Source organism: Camelina sativa, chromosome 9, assembly GCF_030686135.1.
Source record: "Camelina sativa cultivar CO46 ecotype springtype chromosome 9, ASM3068613v1".
Lineage (NCBI taxonomy): Eukaryota > Viridiplantae > Streptophyta > Magnoliopsida > Brassicales > Brassicaceae > Camelina > Camelina sativa.
This window is the reverse complement of record NC_141888.1, coordinates 27,239,725-27,255,202: the sequence shown is the minus strand read 5'-3', so window position 1 is coordinate 27,255,202 and position 15,478 is coordinate 27,239,725.

Genomic DNA, 15,478 nt, shown 5'->3' with positions numbered 1-15,478 from the left:
AGTGGTGTTTTGAAGGATTTGTTAAAAAACAATTAATAGAAAAGAAGGAAAAGTCACTTTTCCACATTGTTATCGTTAAGTCATCTCTCTCACTAACAAAAATCCCAGAAAAACTAACACCACCACCAGAAGAAAAGCTTGTCTATTTTTTTTCTTGCATGTCCCTTGGCTTAAGTCATCTCTCTCACTAACAAAAGTCCTAGAAATCTTGCCTTGAACTTTTCATTGATCCAAGAGTCGTCTTTGAGTTCTGAATTTTTTGATTTCAGGTTTGAATCCGATGTTGGGGAATGGGGAAATCTTAAAATCATTCATACACAAAATTCTGAAATTTCTCAATCTCAAAATTGGATTTTCGATTGCTTAGCTTTCCTAACTTTCACTTGATTAGATTTTTGATTGCTTATCTTTCTAATTTGTTTATCTTTTGGTTTCCTTTATGGGAAAAACAATCTCAAGCATCGTGTATGGAGTTATATTTTTTGAGCCACTATTTTGACTTTCGTTTAAATTTGGGTTTAGTACACTTGAATTATGATTTATATAAAATATATGGGTTTGTCAACAAGAGTGTTCAGAAGACACGAAAGCAACGAGAGGTGTTCTGTTATTCTTTCACTTATTATTGTTCATCATTACGATATGACTATTACGGAGGATGACTATGTTTTAAAAATTGACGAACAATTTGTTTTGGGTAAGAATCTTTTAAAATCAACCAAAACCCCACTTTAAAGTCTCACCAAATCTCATCAAATCACAAACTATTTTTTCTTTTTAAAAATAGAAAATAATATTAAATCCACCAAACTAACATAAAATCTCACTGTAATCTCTTATTCAACTTGACATTTTAAGTGATTTGTGTAAAAGTTACAAATCCTATGTTATTCAATCATGAATTTTAAAAAGTCTCTTGAAATCCACTGTTATTGAAATGATGACTTTAAAATCTACTTTAAAATCCACTATTATTCAAAACAGTTTGTGGATTTGGATTTTAATAAGTTGTAGGAATTTTGGAGGATTTGAGAGGATTTGTTTAGTTAAAAATACACAAATCCAAATCTCATGGTTTTAGGTGAGATTTCAAAGAATTTTACTATAAATCATATCAACTTCCCTAAAATCTATCAAAATTTCAAATTTTCTAAATCCTATCAAATCCTCCAAAATCATTATTTCAATACACCCCCCTTAAAATCCAGAATATCATAAATCTCACAAAATCCTCCTAAATTCTATTTTGAATACACCCCCCTTAATTTCGGGTAATTTTTGGAAATTGACCCGATCCATAATCGATATTTACCCGACCCATATCAAAGTATGGTGAATGACCTATGTTAAACCTGTCTGTCAAAAATACCTTTTTGCACCCTCCTGTTGAGGTGTTACCATTAATGCCCTCAATGCTTATCCCAATGACATGTCCCACTCTCTCAGGAGTGTTTACCCGGCAGCATTTATAATTGCGGCATGGTCCTTTATCTCTGTTGTTCCTTGTCTGAATGCAAGATGAAGTGCATCCAATAACTCTAGGCGCAAGGTTTGTTAGTAACACCTGGTTGTTGCAACCAATAGCCACAAGGCTGTTGGACCGACCGATAGTATAAGGAGTTCCTGTGAGATCCAAGAAACTGCCAGTCTCTTTCCCATCGCCATGAACCCAAGATTTGGACCTTCCAGGGAATCCTTCGTAGCAATCGTCTGGGCATCCTATATATGTAATTTCTGCTTCGACGCGAAGAGAACCATAAGTAGTGGCTACGTCTTGCCTCGGTAGATTAATCTCAAGCAGTTTCTTGTTGATACTTGGGAGATATGCCACAAGCTCACCATACTTCGTACCTCTCTTACAATGAACTTCAAAGAACTTGCTAAGATAGCAACCTTTTTCAATGCCAAATGGATACGGTACGAACATTGCACTATAAGAAAATAGTATTATTGCAACGATATTTTTGTAATGATAATATTCGCTAAGATTTTGTAAAAAATACTACTACTATTTTGCACTGATGAGTGCATCGTCACAAGTTTATTGCAAAATAACAATAAAACTGTTCCTTGCATTTTTTTTGTTACAAATTAGCAACGTTATTACAACATACAAAAATGTCTTGCAAATTTTGCAAGAAATATGTAACGATTATGAGTTGTGGTTATTTTGTTACAAAATTATAGTAAATATATGTGGCAGGATATGTGACACATTTGTCAATGTATTTACAACAATTTATAACTCTTTTGTAACAAAATTATAATTAAATTTATAAATATATTTTGTATCTATAAGATTTTTAATGATTGACAAAAGAAAATATATATGTATATTTTTATATGTTTTGTAAATTTATTAACTTCAATTTTCGATTATATCATGATTAGTATATTATGGTATAGACTTGATGAGTTACTTATATATATATATATATATATTTTTTTGTCATTAATGAGTTACTTATATAAACTAGTATATTACATGCTTATTTTTGTCATCAGTGAATTACTTATACCTTACACTCTATTATTAAAAAAGCTGAGCAGAGAACAAAAGAAATATCAGTGAGAATAAGGAGAAATCTCTTTTAAGGAGTTGAAAGTTGAAAAAAACTTTTACCTCAGTTAGTAGTTAGATAGGATTCGTTATATCATAGTAATTTTTTTTTATAATATACAGTAACACTAAAGCTATTTTAATTCATATGTCGACTTTTTTTTGGGTTCAAAATTCATATGTTGACATATCGTAAAATGTCTTAGATCAAAAAGTACTTAATATATTATACTAGCAATTGATCCGCGCTACGCGCGGTAGTTGGATTAAGGTGTATTCCAGTTTTTGTTGTGTATATTATTTTTTTGGTTACTTAAATTCATCTTTACGTTTGTTTTTGTATTTGATTTTGGTTGCTTTGTTGTTTTGTTGGATATTTTTTACAAAAATAGGTTTTGCAGTAAGTATAATTTAGTTTGTTGTTTATTTTTTTAAAAATTGAGATCATCTTGTGTGTTTTTAATGCTTTAAAAAAAATTATAATTAGAAGTTAACGTTGTGTAGTTGAAGTTGTTGTTTGGCTGTAGTTATTAGTTGTGATTAATTTATTATTATTTTTTATTTTGTGGTTGGATTGTTATTTAATATTTTCATATGTATTTTGTAAACTGTTGGAGTAGTTTTTTGGTCAATGTTTTAGTGTTTGGAGTGAAAAAGGTTGTGGATTTTATTAAGAAAAATAAATAATAACAATAACTTACATTTCTTTTTTTTGGCTATATTTCTTTGTTTGAGTCGGGCCCAGTTTCTCTGTAAGGCTTATAATGTGTTGGTCTATTGAGTCATTATTTGTATGTTATTGAGTTGGGAATAGATTTGTTCTTTTTCAAAATTCGATGTCCTCGTGAACGGATAGGAGAAGAGCAATGTTTGCGATCTAGAGGACAATATGAGTATTAAACTTATTTATTTGATGCTCTTAATCATTTTTTCAGTCATCCCTTTCGTAATCGTTTTCCCTTGAATATTCATTTTTTTTGGGTTTGCGTATTTGGTTTTGGGGTTTGCGTATTTGGTTGATTCCCGCTCGCTTTGCATCTGTAAGGTATATTTGGTTATCCCCTGTTGATTTCGTTAAAGGTAAATGTGAATTGGGTTGCAAATTTGTTTATATGAAAATGTGATGGCTTCCTTAGATTTCCTAATTAAGTTGTGAGTTTTTTTTTGTGTTCTTACTTGTAATTTTTTTTCCCTTTTTCCTCTGAGTGATTTTTTCAATTTGATGTGAGTTGTGTTTTGAGAAAAGTTAATTTTCTTGTTTATCTTACTGTAATTTTATAAAGTCCGGGTTGTTTTTTTGTTGGCTTAGTTTTCTTTTTAATATAATTTAGTGTTACAGTTATCTGATTGTGGCATTCATATTTTTGAATCTCTTTAGTTTATTAAAGGTGTGTTCATCTCTTTGCTTTTTTGTCTTTGGTGATTGATTTGTGAAGTGCTGCCAGTGGTTGGTGTGAAGCGTATTGAAAAGGGAGAATCTGTTAGCTTAAAACGGAAGTTGCATCTTATGACTTCAAAGTCAGACACAATATATATTCCCCCATCACGTAGCGAGTTTTCAAATTTTGAAAAGTGGGTCACATTAATCGACCCTTGGATGACACAACTCTAGAGAAAAACTTCAAATTAGATAGAGTTGTAACAAAAGAATAAATGAAAAGTCTAGTTAAGATGGAAACAACCTTCTCATCAATGAGTAGGAAGTCGACGCCCATGAGTTGGCCTCCTTTTTTGACATTGCGATCAGGCCAGTGATGAAGCATTCTTCCGACGATCTGTTGGTGAAGGCGCTCAACTTTGAGATTTTTGAATGAAACGACAGGAGAATCCATGTTAGTGAGGAGAAATTAATTAAAGAGACGAAGAAAAATATATGAAACATGAAATTGGAGGAGAAGACATTATATAGGACTTACACCAATTAAAGATAGAGTAGTGGGTTTTGAATTGAAAGAGCGAGCATTGAATGGGATAAATTACAGTAATAGAGAAAAACATTACAATGGAGATGGAAGAGAGGGAAGACAACAAAAGGGTGTGGAGGAGTAGAGAACATTTATTTCAAAGATAACCATTAGGTGAACCGGGATGAAAGAATGAGAAGGACAGGGACGCTTTAGGTCCACAACGGACGACGGCAATGTGGAGTAACGTGGAGAGGGGTTTTATTCCGCCGACCAAAAAAACATGGCTTAGTGGGTAATGTCGCAAAATTGGGAAAATGAATTGGGCTTTTACAGAAATGTGATAGAAATAAATAGTAACTGCTTAGTGGATAATATCAAAAATATGAGCTTATTTAAAAAATATGGGCTTATCTAAAAAATATAGGCTTATTAAAAAGAGGGGTATGCTGAGCTGGCAGCACGAGGAGTGAGAAAACTGCACTTTATATATATAGATATGTTAATTTTTTTTTTCAGCTATTATGTGTAAGCTCGTTTGTCACCCACCGCCGTTTCCAGCTTTTATGTAAATCATTTGAACAATGTAACTAGTAATTACACAAATCCAACATTTATGTATAAATGAAATTATTTTATTAGTTTAAAGTATTTTATTTACCTCACGTGTAAAAAGAAACTAATATTCACACTTTCTTCGCATTTGTTATCTATTTTTATTTTTTCAAAGATACTTTAAAGATTTGGCTAAATCTATTATTATTTGGTATCAAATAAAAGATTTGGCTAAATTTATTATATATAGGTCAAGGATCGATGTTTTTGTCAGTATAATACATTAGCAAGCAGCATTCATTCTTCAAACACGCAGTTTTCCATTAACCAATTTTGTTCTAAGATCTGATTAGCAATAAATATATTTAGATGAATCCATCAAGGAGGCCAAGTTCAAGGAGGCACATTCTTTAAGGTGTTCTTAATTCCTCAAAGACTGAATGGAACCTTGTGGTATAAAGACATAAAAATATTTTAGAACTTTCATTTTTCATCATTTGTGTAATTATTTTGAATCCATTTGCAGGTTCAACCATGATGCTATAGTCACCAGAAAAATCACCAATGTTTACTTAGTTGTTTTAGTTACGCTTTTTAAAAGTTTTTATTTATTGTTGGAATATTTCAATATATGATTATTTAATAAAATTAATAAAATTAGTTATTTCTTTTAGATTTTACTATTACGATATATATTTTACTATAAGAAAACACTAAATAAACAATTGTAAACTAATAACATAACTAATGTGCTGAACAAAAAATATAGCAAAATGCAGCGATTACAAAATTACAATTATGAATAAAATTGCAGTATTAATATTTGCACCAGTTTTTGTTTTGATCAGTGTCATAAAATATATGCAGCAGTAAAAAATAATTACTACAAATCTACAATAATATTGCCTCAGCTTATGACTTTATTGTTGCACTAAAACGTTGTAATTAAATTGCGATTTTGCTACATAAATATTTTTGCAATTATATTATAATACATATAATAATAAATAATTTATTTTAAAATTGTAATGATATTTGCTATATGTTTATGTAGCAATAAGTTATAACAATTTAGAGTTACAAATGTACGTCACAATTTTACAACAAATTTACTATACTAATATTCTTACATTAATACGACATATATAGCAAGAAGTCAGTTCATTATAAATTTTGCAACATATGTGCAACAAATGCAAATTTTGCAACGCTCAAATAGCAAGAATACAAATATGTCATAGTTTTGTTGTAATTTCATGATTTGTAACGATATATTAAATTATTGCAACAAATTCCATTGTTGTAACATCAATATTTTCTTGTAGTGATCTTGCCACATTGTCTATTTGTCTTTGACATGATTTTTCAGCAAATGCAGAACTCGGAACTAGCACCATCAGAGACAGAAACAAGGCCAACCAGATCATTCTTCTCCACTGAAACAAGTGAAAAGAGGTAAAACAAGAACAAAAGGAACACATCAGATCTTCTTTCTTCTCTCTCTCCGCTTCTCATTTTCGTCTTAAGGGAGGTCAAACCTTTACTTTATTTCAGGTCAAAACCTTTTCCCGTTAGTTTCTTTTTTTCGTGTAGATCAGAATATGTGTGCTTACGAAGAGTTCCCTAAAGAGGAAAAACACACTTTATGTGCCTTTTGTTTGTGTCAGTTGTTCTAGTTAAGCAAGTTTTTAAGGGATTAATTATAGAAATAGTCATTTTTCTAAAATATTATGGATTTAGGACCTATTACCCGGACTCTCAAAAAGAGGTATTTTAATTGGACTCAAATGACGAAATTATCCCTATTTTCACATAATCCTAAACTCTCTTTTCCTCTTTTCTCTCCGCCGTGAACAAGTTTTTTTTTTTCAGACTCTCAATTTCATTCTCCGACGGCTCGCATCTGTTCGACCACCGGCCATCTGGCCCATCTCTATGAACCCTTTCTACTGAAGCTTTGTCGGACATAAAGCATTAAAATCTCAGGCTATTGGATCTCGTCGCAGATCTGAACTTCGGTTATAAAAAGCTTCCTCACAACGATTCATCTTCTTCGGCTTCCAACGGCGGCGACGAAGATATTGATTCCACCTTGGTAATGGTTACTTGACCATTGTTTAATGCTGGTGATTTAACTACTAATTTTATTCAGGATTTTTCCAATCACAAAACATGTAATTTTTAGATATGGAGATGAATTGGAAGTTTTAATTCAATTAGTGTTTATGATTGGAGCCCTTGGGTTCTCAAGACATGATCCCCTTAGAGTTTAGTTTTCTTAATACAAACCACAATTTATAAATTCATTGAGTTTGTCAACCTCCGGGATGATGTTAATGGTGGAGAATTAGAGAAGTGTGTTAAGTGATGGTGTTGGTCGGAGAAGAAGCAAAAAAGAGATACTGGGAACCAAGGATAAAATTGTAAAAAAAGTGCCTAATCTCATAAGCATGGACAATAGTTCCTAAATTCTAATATTTGGCTGAACAAATGCCTATTTCTGTAATAATCCCAGCTTTTAAGACATAATCACACACTTAGACCAAAAATAATTAGGACCAAAAATGATTAGCACAACTCTCTTCAACCCGGTATAAAATCTTGAAAGAAATAATCCGACCGGATAAAAATAAATATTCACCGGTTGTTGCTGGTGGGTTTTGTTCGCAAGGATTAAAATTATCAATCTAATTAAAAAGAATAGTAATATGTATATACTGTATGTTGTACCGTTCATAAGTAAATTACTTAAGATACAAACGAATTCACGGGGATTTGTATTAAATACCTTTAAAAATAAAAAAATAAAAAAACATTTATTCATACCATATCTCCTCTAATCTTACTTATGTTGATATTAGTGGAAACATGCTAAAAAAAAGTGTAACCGTTTTAGAAACTAAAGAATAATATACTAAATGTGCTTTGCATTACATATTTCTTAGACGCTTTTAATCCTCTCCTTTGGATATATGTGTTTGTTTTCCTCCGCTGGTGCTCTTCAATTCAATCACTACTAGATTAGGACTGTGCTAGAGTAAGAGTTGAAATTTGAGTTTTTTAAAGAATCTACCATATTTCAAAACTTATCTTATGTATTCTACCATTTTCCTTTCAAGCAATACCACAACTCATGTGTAGAAAGACGAATATAACCCTCCTCATAGTTGTTTCTTTATTATATTTTTGCCAAAGTTGTTTTTTTTTAAAACATAACCTTAACTTTCTTTTTAGTTTTACCATCAGCCGTCAAAAAAAAAAAATTTCAGATCTGATGTGAGACTGTGGTGGCTTCTATACCACCGGCTACGGCCTCCTGTTTTTCTTCAGCTTTAGTTTTGTTTTGCTTTCTTGTTTTTTTTTTGATAGAGTTTTGTCTTTCTAGGCTTGGTTGAAATTTAAAATCAAGATGTATTTGCAGTGGTTGGACTAGCTTTTGTGTAGTCTACAGTTTGTTGATTTTTCCTTGGTGGCTATCGTTTCACACCATTTACAGAGTTTGCAATGGTCTGGTTTTGAGTTCTACATTTATGGGTTCGTCTCTGAGAATGGTGGCTTGGGTATTTAAACACGCTTTGGCCTTCTCTCTCTGTTTATCTAGGTAATTTCAAGTGTAGGCTGCGGCATTTTCAGTGATGTTTGTTGACACACCGCCATCTGCTCCAGCAAAGAGGTATAGATCTGCTATGCATAATCTTATGTTGAGGTGTATGATGCACCCCCTGGCGGACAAGTTCTGATGGACCAGATCCAGTAAACCAAATCCAGTGGACCTGTTCGGATGGACCACTTCTGGTCGACCTAACTTGTCCACTGTACTAATTAATTTTGTCCATCATGTATATCTTCTGAAGCCGCAAGTTATCGATCATAGGATGAAACAAGTGATACGTTTATGAAAGACGTTGTCCACGATCCAGCCAGATTTACATTGTGGACCACACATTTGGTTGTAGATGGACCAGATCCGGTGAACCAGTTCCAGTGGACCAAATCTCTTTTTTTTTTGGTAGACAAGTTGGTTTTGTTGTTTGTGGACAAGTTATACTTAATTACACTTAGATACTAATTTTCATGGCTTGTATAGTACTAGTTTCACGACTTGACCATAGACCCAACAAATTGGAACTTGTCCATCATAATGAACTTGATAAGTTATCTATATGCTCAACTTGTCTACAGAAATATTTTCACTATAAATTCATCAAACATGATTTGTCTACAGCCTCAACAAATCGAAACTTGTCTATCCATAAAAAATTAAACATGATTTTTCTTTTGCTCAGCGCTACAGTGCGTAATAAATGTCAAGTAAATATAAGGGTATTTTCGACATTTATAATGCCACTTGTGGTATAATGGAAAAGGAGTTTATGATTGTGGTAGATTAGGAAAGTTTTATATTGAATGTGGTAGATTAAACAAAATTCCCTTGAAATTTTTTTATATTTATATTCTAATTTTAGAATAAAATATAATTTATATGATTATTTTTAAAAGTTTTTTTTAGATAAAATATTATGTAATAAAATCATATGATAAATGTGATGGCTTGAAAAAAACACATATTTTGTAAGTTTTATATTGATAATTTTGTAATTTATGTATGAGAAATTGTTATGTTTGTTGTTTGTTTTTATTTTAATTTTTGAAAATATTTGGTGAAAGTTTTTTAATAGGACTCGTGCTTAAGTAAGATTTTATTTTCAACTGCACGATAAGATTTCAGAAATCACGATTAAGTGTGATAAATTGTCAAGATTTTATTACTTTTTATGCCTGACAGTATATTTTTATGCCTAACAGTATATATTTTGTAAAAATACATGAAATACTAAAGATTTTATTTTGGAAATTGTATAAATTATTAGAATATTCCCTTTAAGAGGATTCTTTGAGATATTCTTAAGTGTATTCATATAGCCTAAGGACTGACCAATTAATCTATAATTTTTTTTGTAACCAAACTATATTTAATCTATAACCTATTTTATAACCAACTTATAAAAATTATAAAGTCTACAAAAAAAAATTGTTTACTTCCGTTTTATTATATAGGGGATTCACAATATTATAAATTAATACTCTTTAAATTAATACTTGTTATAAATTAATAAATTCTTCCTGTCCCGAATTGGGCCGGTCTAAAAAATGACACATTTCGAAAAAATAATAAAATAATATTTTTTTTGAAAACCCAGTGTAAAAATATGGTCTCATCAATATCATAATTAATAATCAAGTAAATATATATATATATATATATATATAAGAAAATCTTGTGAAATATATGACTCTATTGTTATTTGCTTATTATTGAATTTGTATTCTTGTTGGAGTTTATCTATAATATTTCTGACTACATCAATACTTCTGGTGTTGTCTTCTCAAATCGCATCTAAAAATTATAGAGAGTTTTATACGCGATAATTGATTCCTTACGTATATAACTTGTTACTAATGTACCGAAATATCTTCTTCAACTTCATCATCACCCTGAAAGATAGTAGCATTGATTTTTTCTTAACGATGAACTTATACATGTATTATTTTGACATGGATAATTTAGTAAATTATTGGCATCAATCCTATTACGATAGTCAAAATTATTAATCAAATCATCAAGTTCATGAATAGTCGACTTCATAAATTAATATTTTATCAATTTATCGATAAATTAAAACCTCTATAAATTAATAAAATTTCATGGTCCCGATCTTATTAATTTATAGAGGTTTTACGTATATCAAATTGTATGTGCCTGATTTGTTACAAAAACATCAATTATATAATCTATCTACGATGCTTAGGATTTATAACAAAATGGATCCCAAAAAAAACCATTAGTATTATTAGTAATCCCCTTTATAATAAAACAGAAATATACAACATTATTTTGTAGACTATATAATTTTAATAAGTTAGTTACAATTACAAATAAGTTATAAATTAATTGATAGATTAATTGGTTACAAGTTAAATAGTAGGTGCAAACTTAATTTATTTTCAGAAGATTTTATTACTAGATCACATTGTTTCCAAAAAATCTTAAAAAGAATATTCTAAAGAATCATTTGATATCATCTAACTTATCATATTAATTTCTTTTATTAAATTATTCATAAAATAAAATCAGTTGATATCTAACTTAACATATTAATTTGTTAATTATTATTATATTTCACCTCTCATTTTTGTATATGAGTCTATTTTGTGAAACAATTAAATTATCAAATTTTTATTATAATTAAAAAATAGTTTTATTTCCTGATATACCATAAGTTGAATTTTTAAAAACAAATATAAATTGTTCAATCTATAAAATATTCAAGATTTAGTAATATTATTCATTTAAAATAATATCTATTGAACTAAAACTTTTACTAAGTAATGGGTTAAAATTTGAATATTTAAATTCAATTTCATATTTTTTTGTTGAATTATATAATTTTATATAATATAATAAACTTTAAATAATTTATTTCAATATTGATTTGTTAAACTTTCATATTATTGACACTGCTAGAAACTATAAACACTCTAAATTGATTTGTTATAGCAGTGTCAATAATATGAAAGAATTTCAAGAAACCAATTATATTGAAACAAAAAGTATAAAAATATATTAAATTACTCATAATATAATAACTCGATTTTTAAAAACTAAATTTTCAAAATCTATACTAGTATTTTTGCAGCAGTTTTTGCTCAAAAATACTTTTTGGAAAGTTTTTACATTTAATGTATTGACTTTAATATTAGTTACCAAAACTTCAAAATTAATTATAGGTAAGATTTTTAAAAATAAGGAATACTTTCTACCTCATTCAAACATAAATATATGCTTTCATTTCATTTTTTATTTGCATTTATATTTAAATTATCATGAATTATTCTATAATACATTTAGTTAATAAAAATTGTGATTTTTTCCTGCATATTATGTAATACAAAATTTTAAAAATAGACATATATTACTCAATAGATGAATAAAAAAATACGGATACAATATCTCACATCGTCTAAAAAATTGGGCAATGTTTCATAGTCATACTATAAAAGAGACCAAAATGATTCCGAATACAAATGAGTAGAATGCTTGATTTATCAGGCATTCAAACTTTAAAACTTTTATTTGGTTTATTCCGGTTCTTTATTTTAAATATTTTTAAAAGGTTAAATATGAAAAATATTTAAAACTTTTAAAAAGTTAAATATGATAAATATTATACTGTAGATACACAATAAATATTAAAAATTAAGATGATATAGTGTGAGTTAAAATATCTCGGGACGGAGTTATATAGCGGGATGAGTTTTATCGATATTTAAAAAATATCATTAATTCGGTGTTACAGGGGTAAAACATCATTTCATTATTTTGTTAACACTGTCGGTATGAGAGAATAGACATATCTAATTAAATTGATTAAGTAAATATTATGTAAAATATAAATTATATTGCAGTATTATATGGTTTTATTTAATAATTATTATATAATTATAACATATTTAACCAACAAATACAACTTATAATTTAAATATTTTAGTTATAAATAATTTTGCGCCGCGGTATACCGCGGGTCTTAATCTAGTTATGTCTTATAATGACTTTCAAATCATGATGTATTGTGGAAATAACTTCACATACATAAACTTATACAACATATTAAAATTTTATTTTAAAATATAAAATATACAAAATTTTGTATAAAATTAAATTTAACCAGTGTTATAACACGGGTACTTATCTAGAATCATTAACAATATAAAACTTACAAAATAAGTGTTTTTTTCAAGCCATCATATTTGATTTTATAGCATAATGTTTTATTCAAATTACATAAACTATATTTTATATTAAAATTACAATATAAATAAAATGAATTTAAATCCGGGTTTAATCTAGTAGTAATACATAATGGGAGATTATATTATCAAACCTTGACATGTGAAGGTTTTGATATATGTAACTTGATGCTATTTAGCTTTTAAAGTTCCGCAAGGTAAAAAAGTAAAGGGATTCAAAATCACTCCACAAAATCCAAAATTTATATTTTGAAGTTATATCAGTACGTACACGCACATACATACGATCTAACAGCAAATTCCCCTAGTTCCTAGATAGTTGATTTGCCTTAGCCATAGATGCGATTACATGATAACACATAAGGTAACATTTAAGACTAAACAAGATGAAATTACAAAGCGATATTAGTTTTAACATTCATTAAAAGGTTTTGCCTTAGCCATTGATGCGATTACATGACACATAAGGCAACATTTAAGACTAAACAAGATAGAAATTACAAAGCCATATTAGTTTTAACATTCATTAAAAGGTTTTGAAACGATGAACATAACAACATTAATTTCCGCTTAGACATAAAAAGAAAGAATGCTATGCGTAGCCAAGAAACCTCGTGGACGAAGGAAGTAACATAAACACTGTATCTCCCAAAACGGGCATGGTATACGCTCACCAGTTCGGCTAGGCCATCTCCATTTAGTAGTCCCATTACTCATTCAACAAAATGTATCTAATTAGCATGATAGCATCACATTCACATTTTAAGTAATTTTCTTATGCAATTTTTCATTTTGCGTTTTTTTTTCTTTTTCTACTGTTTGATTGGAACTAATAAAATATTCACATTCACACATTCAGAACGCTCACGCTTGTTTCTCATATTTGGTTGCTTCTGTGCCGAGAGCTTTTTTTTTCCAATTCATCTTGGGAATCAAACACGGCGTCGTTTTTACAGCTTTTGATCTCAACCGGATTTCCAAATAACCGGAATCCGGTTTGGAATTAAAATTAGGTTTTGTAAATTTTGATTTGTCGTCTCTAAAAAAAACAAAAACAGTGAAGTGACCTTAGGGTAAAAAGGGAATTAACAGAGGGGATAAGGAGGTTTTAAAGGGAAGGACAATCAGACAGAAGATAAGACAACAAAGAGAGTTACCTTTTGTTCAGTGAGAGTTTGAGAGGGTTTTGGGGTTTTGGTGAGAGTTCTTCATCATCTTCCTTCTTTCTTCTTAAGGGTTTAAGCTTTCTATAAGGGTGTGTGATTCTCGGGTTGTACTCTATTCTTTGTTCATAGTGGAACCTCTAGTGAGCGGTCAAGCTCACCGAGACGTACCTTGGCTGGTCTAAGCCTTGGGAACTCGTAAATCCTCTGTCTCTTTACTTCTTGTTCTAACCTGCAAACAACAAACACAACATAGATTAAGTAACAGACCAAGTAAAGAGCTAAACAAAGTTACAACAAGTGGTATCAGAGCTTCAGGTTGCAGCTCAAGCGTGTCTAAGGTACTAAATCTAAGAAAGGTGCAAACTTTGTGGGTTTTCTGGGTAGTAGATCTATAAAGGCTTGTAGATCGGTAACTCCTGGGTTGTAGTGGAAGTTATTCACTTAGTTATCTGGTAGAAGAACTAGGTGAGTATGGAACCCACTCAAGGAAGGTTTGAAGTAGAAAAGTTTGATGGAGAAGGAGATTTTGCTTTGTGGAAACATAAGATCCAGGCTCAGTTAGAGATACTGGGACTCGAATCTGCCTAGTTACCTGCCTCGGCGTTTGTAAAAGCTGGAGACGATAAGGACAACGTTAAGGAGGGAGAAGATGAAAAACAAGCAGAAGAACGAGTTAGATATGATCCAAAGTGGCTTGACAAGGATCAGAGGGTGAGGAATCTCTTGAGCATGAGCCTACTCGATATTGTTCTGAGAAAGGTCATGAAGGAACCTACAACATACGACATGTGGAATGTGCTGGAATCTGAGTATTAAGTTAAGACACTACCTCACAGGTTTTACTTGAAGCAAAGGTTTTACAGCTTTAAGATGGATAGTTCAAAGAATCTGGACAAGAACCTAGACGTATTTAACAAGCTGATATCAGATTTGTCGAGTGTGTATGTTGAGATGAGTGACGAGGATCATGCAGCAATTCTCATGAACAGCTTGCCAAAGCAGTTTGAAAGCCTGGTTCACACTCTCAAGTACAACAGTGGAAGAAGTACTATCACCAAGAAGGAAGTTATCAGAGCAGCCTATTCTATTAAGTTGGAGCTGAAGGATAAAGGGATATACAAACTGCAGTCAGAGAGTGAAGGGTTGGTCATTCAGGCAAGAGGAAGAACAAAGAAGAAAGGTAAAGGAAAGCAAAACAACAGTAGGTCTAAGTCAAGACCTAAAAGCAGAGAGTGTTGGATATGTGGAGAAGAATGACATTTTAAAAAGGATTGTCCTAAGAAGAAGCAGTCATCAAACAATAGTAAACATGAGGTTGGAGAAGCTAGTGTTGCAAAAGCTGAATGGGCAGAACCTGTGATGCTATCAGTCTCGGTAAATGTTGCAAGAGAAGAGTGGATTCTGGATTCAGCATGTTCATACCATCTGACATTCAGAAAAGACTTGATGTTTGATGTGGAAGAAATCGATGGAGGGAGAATCCT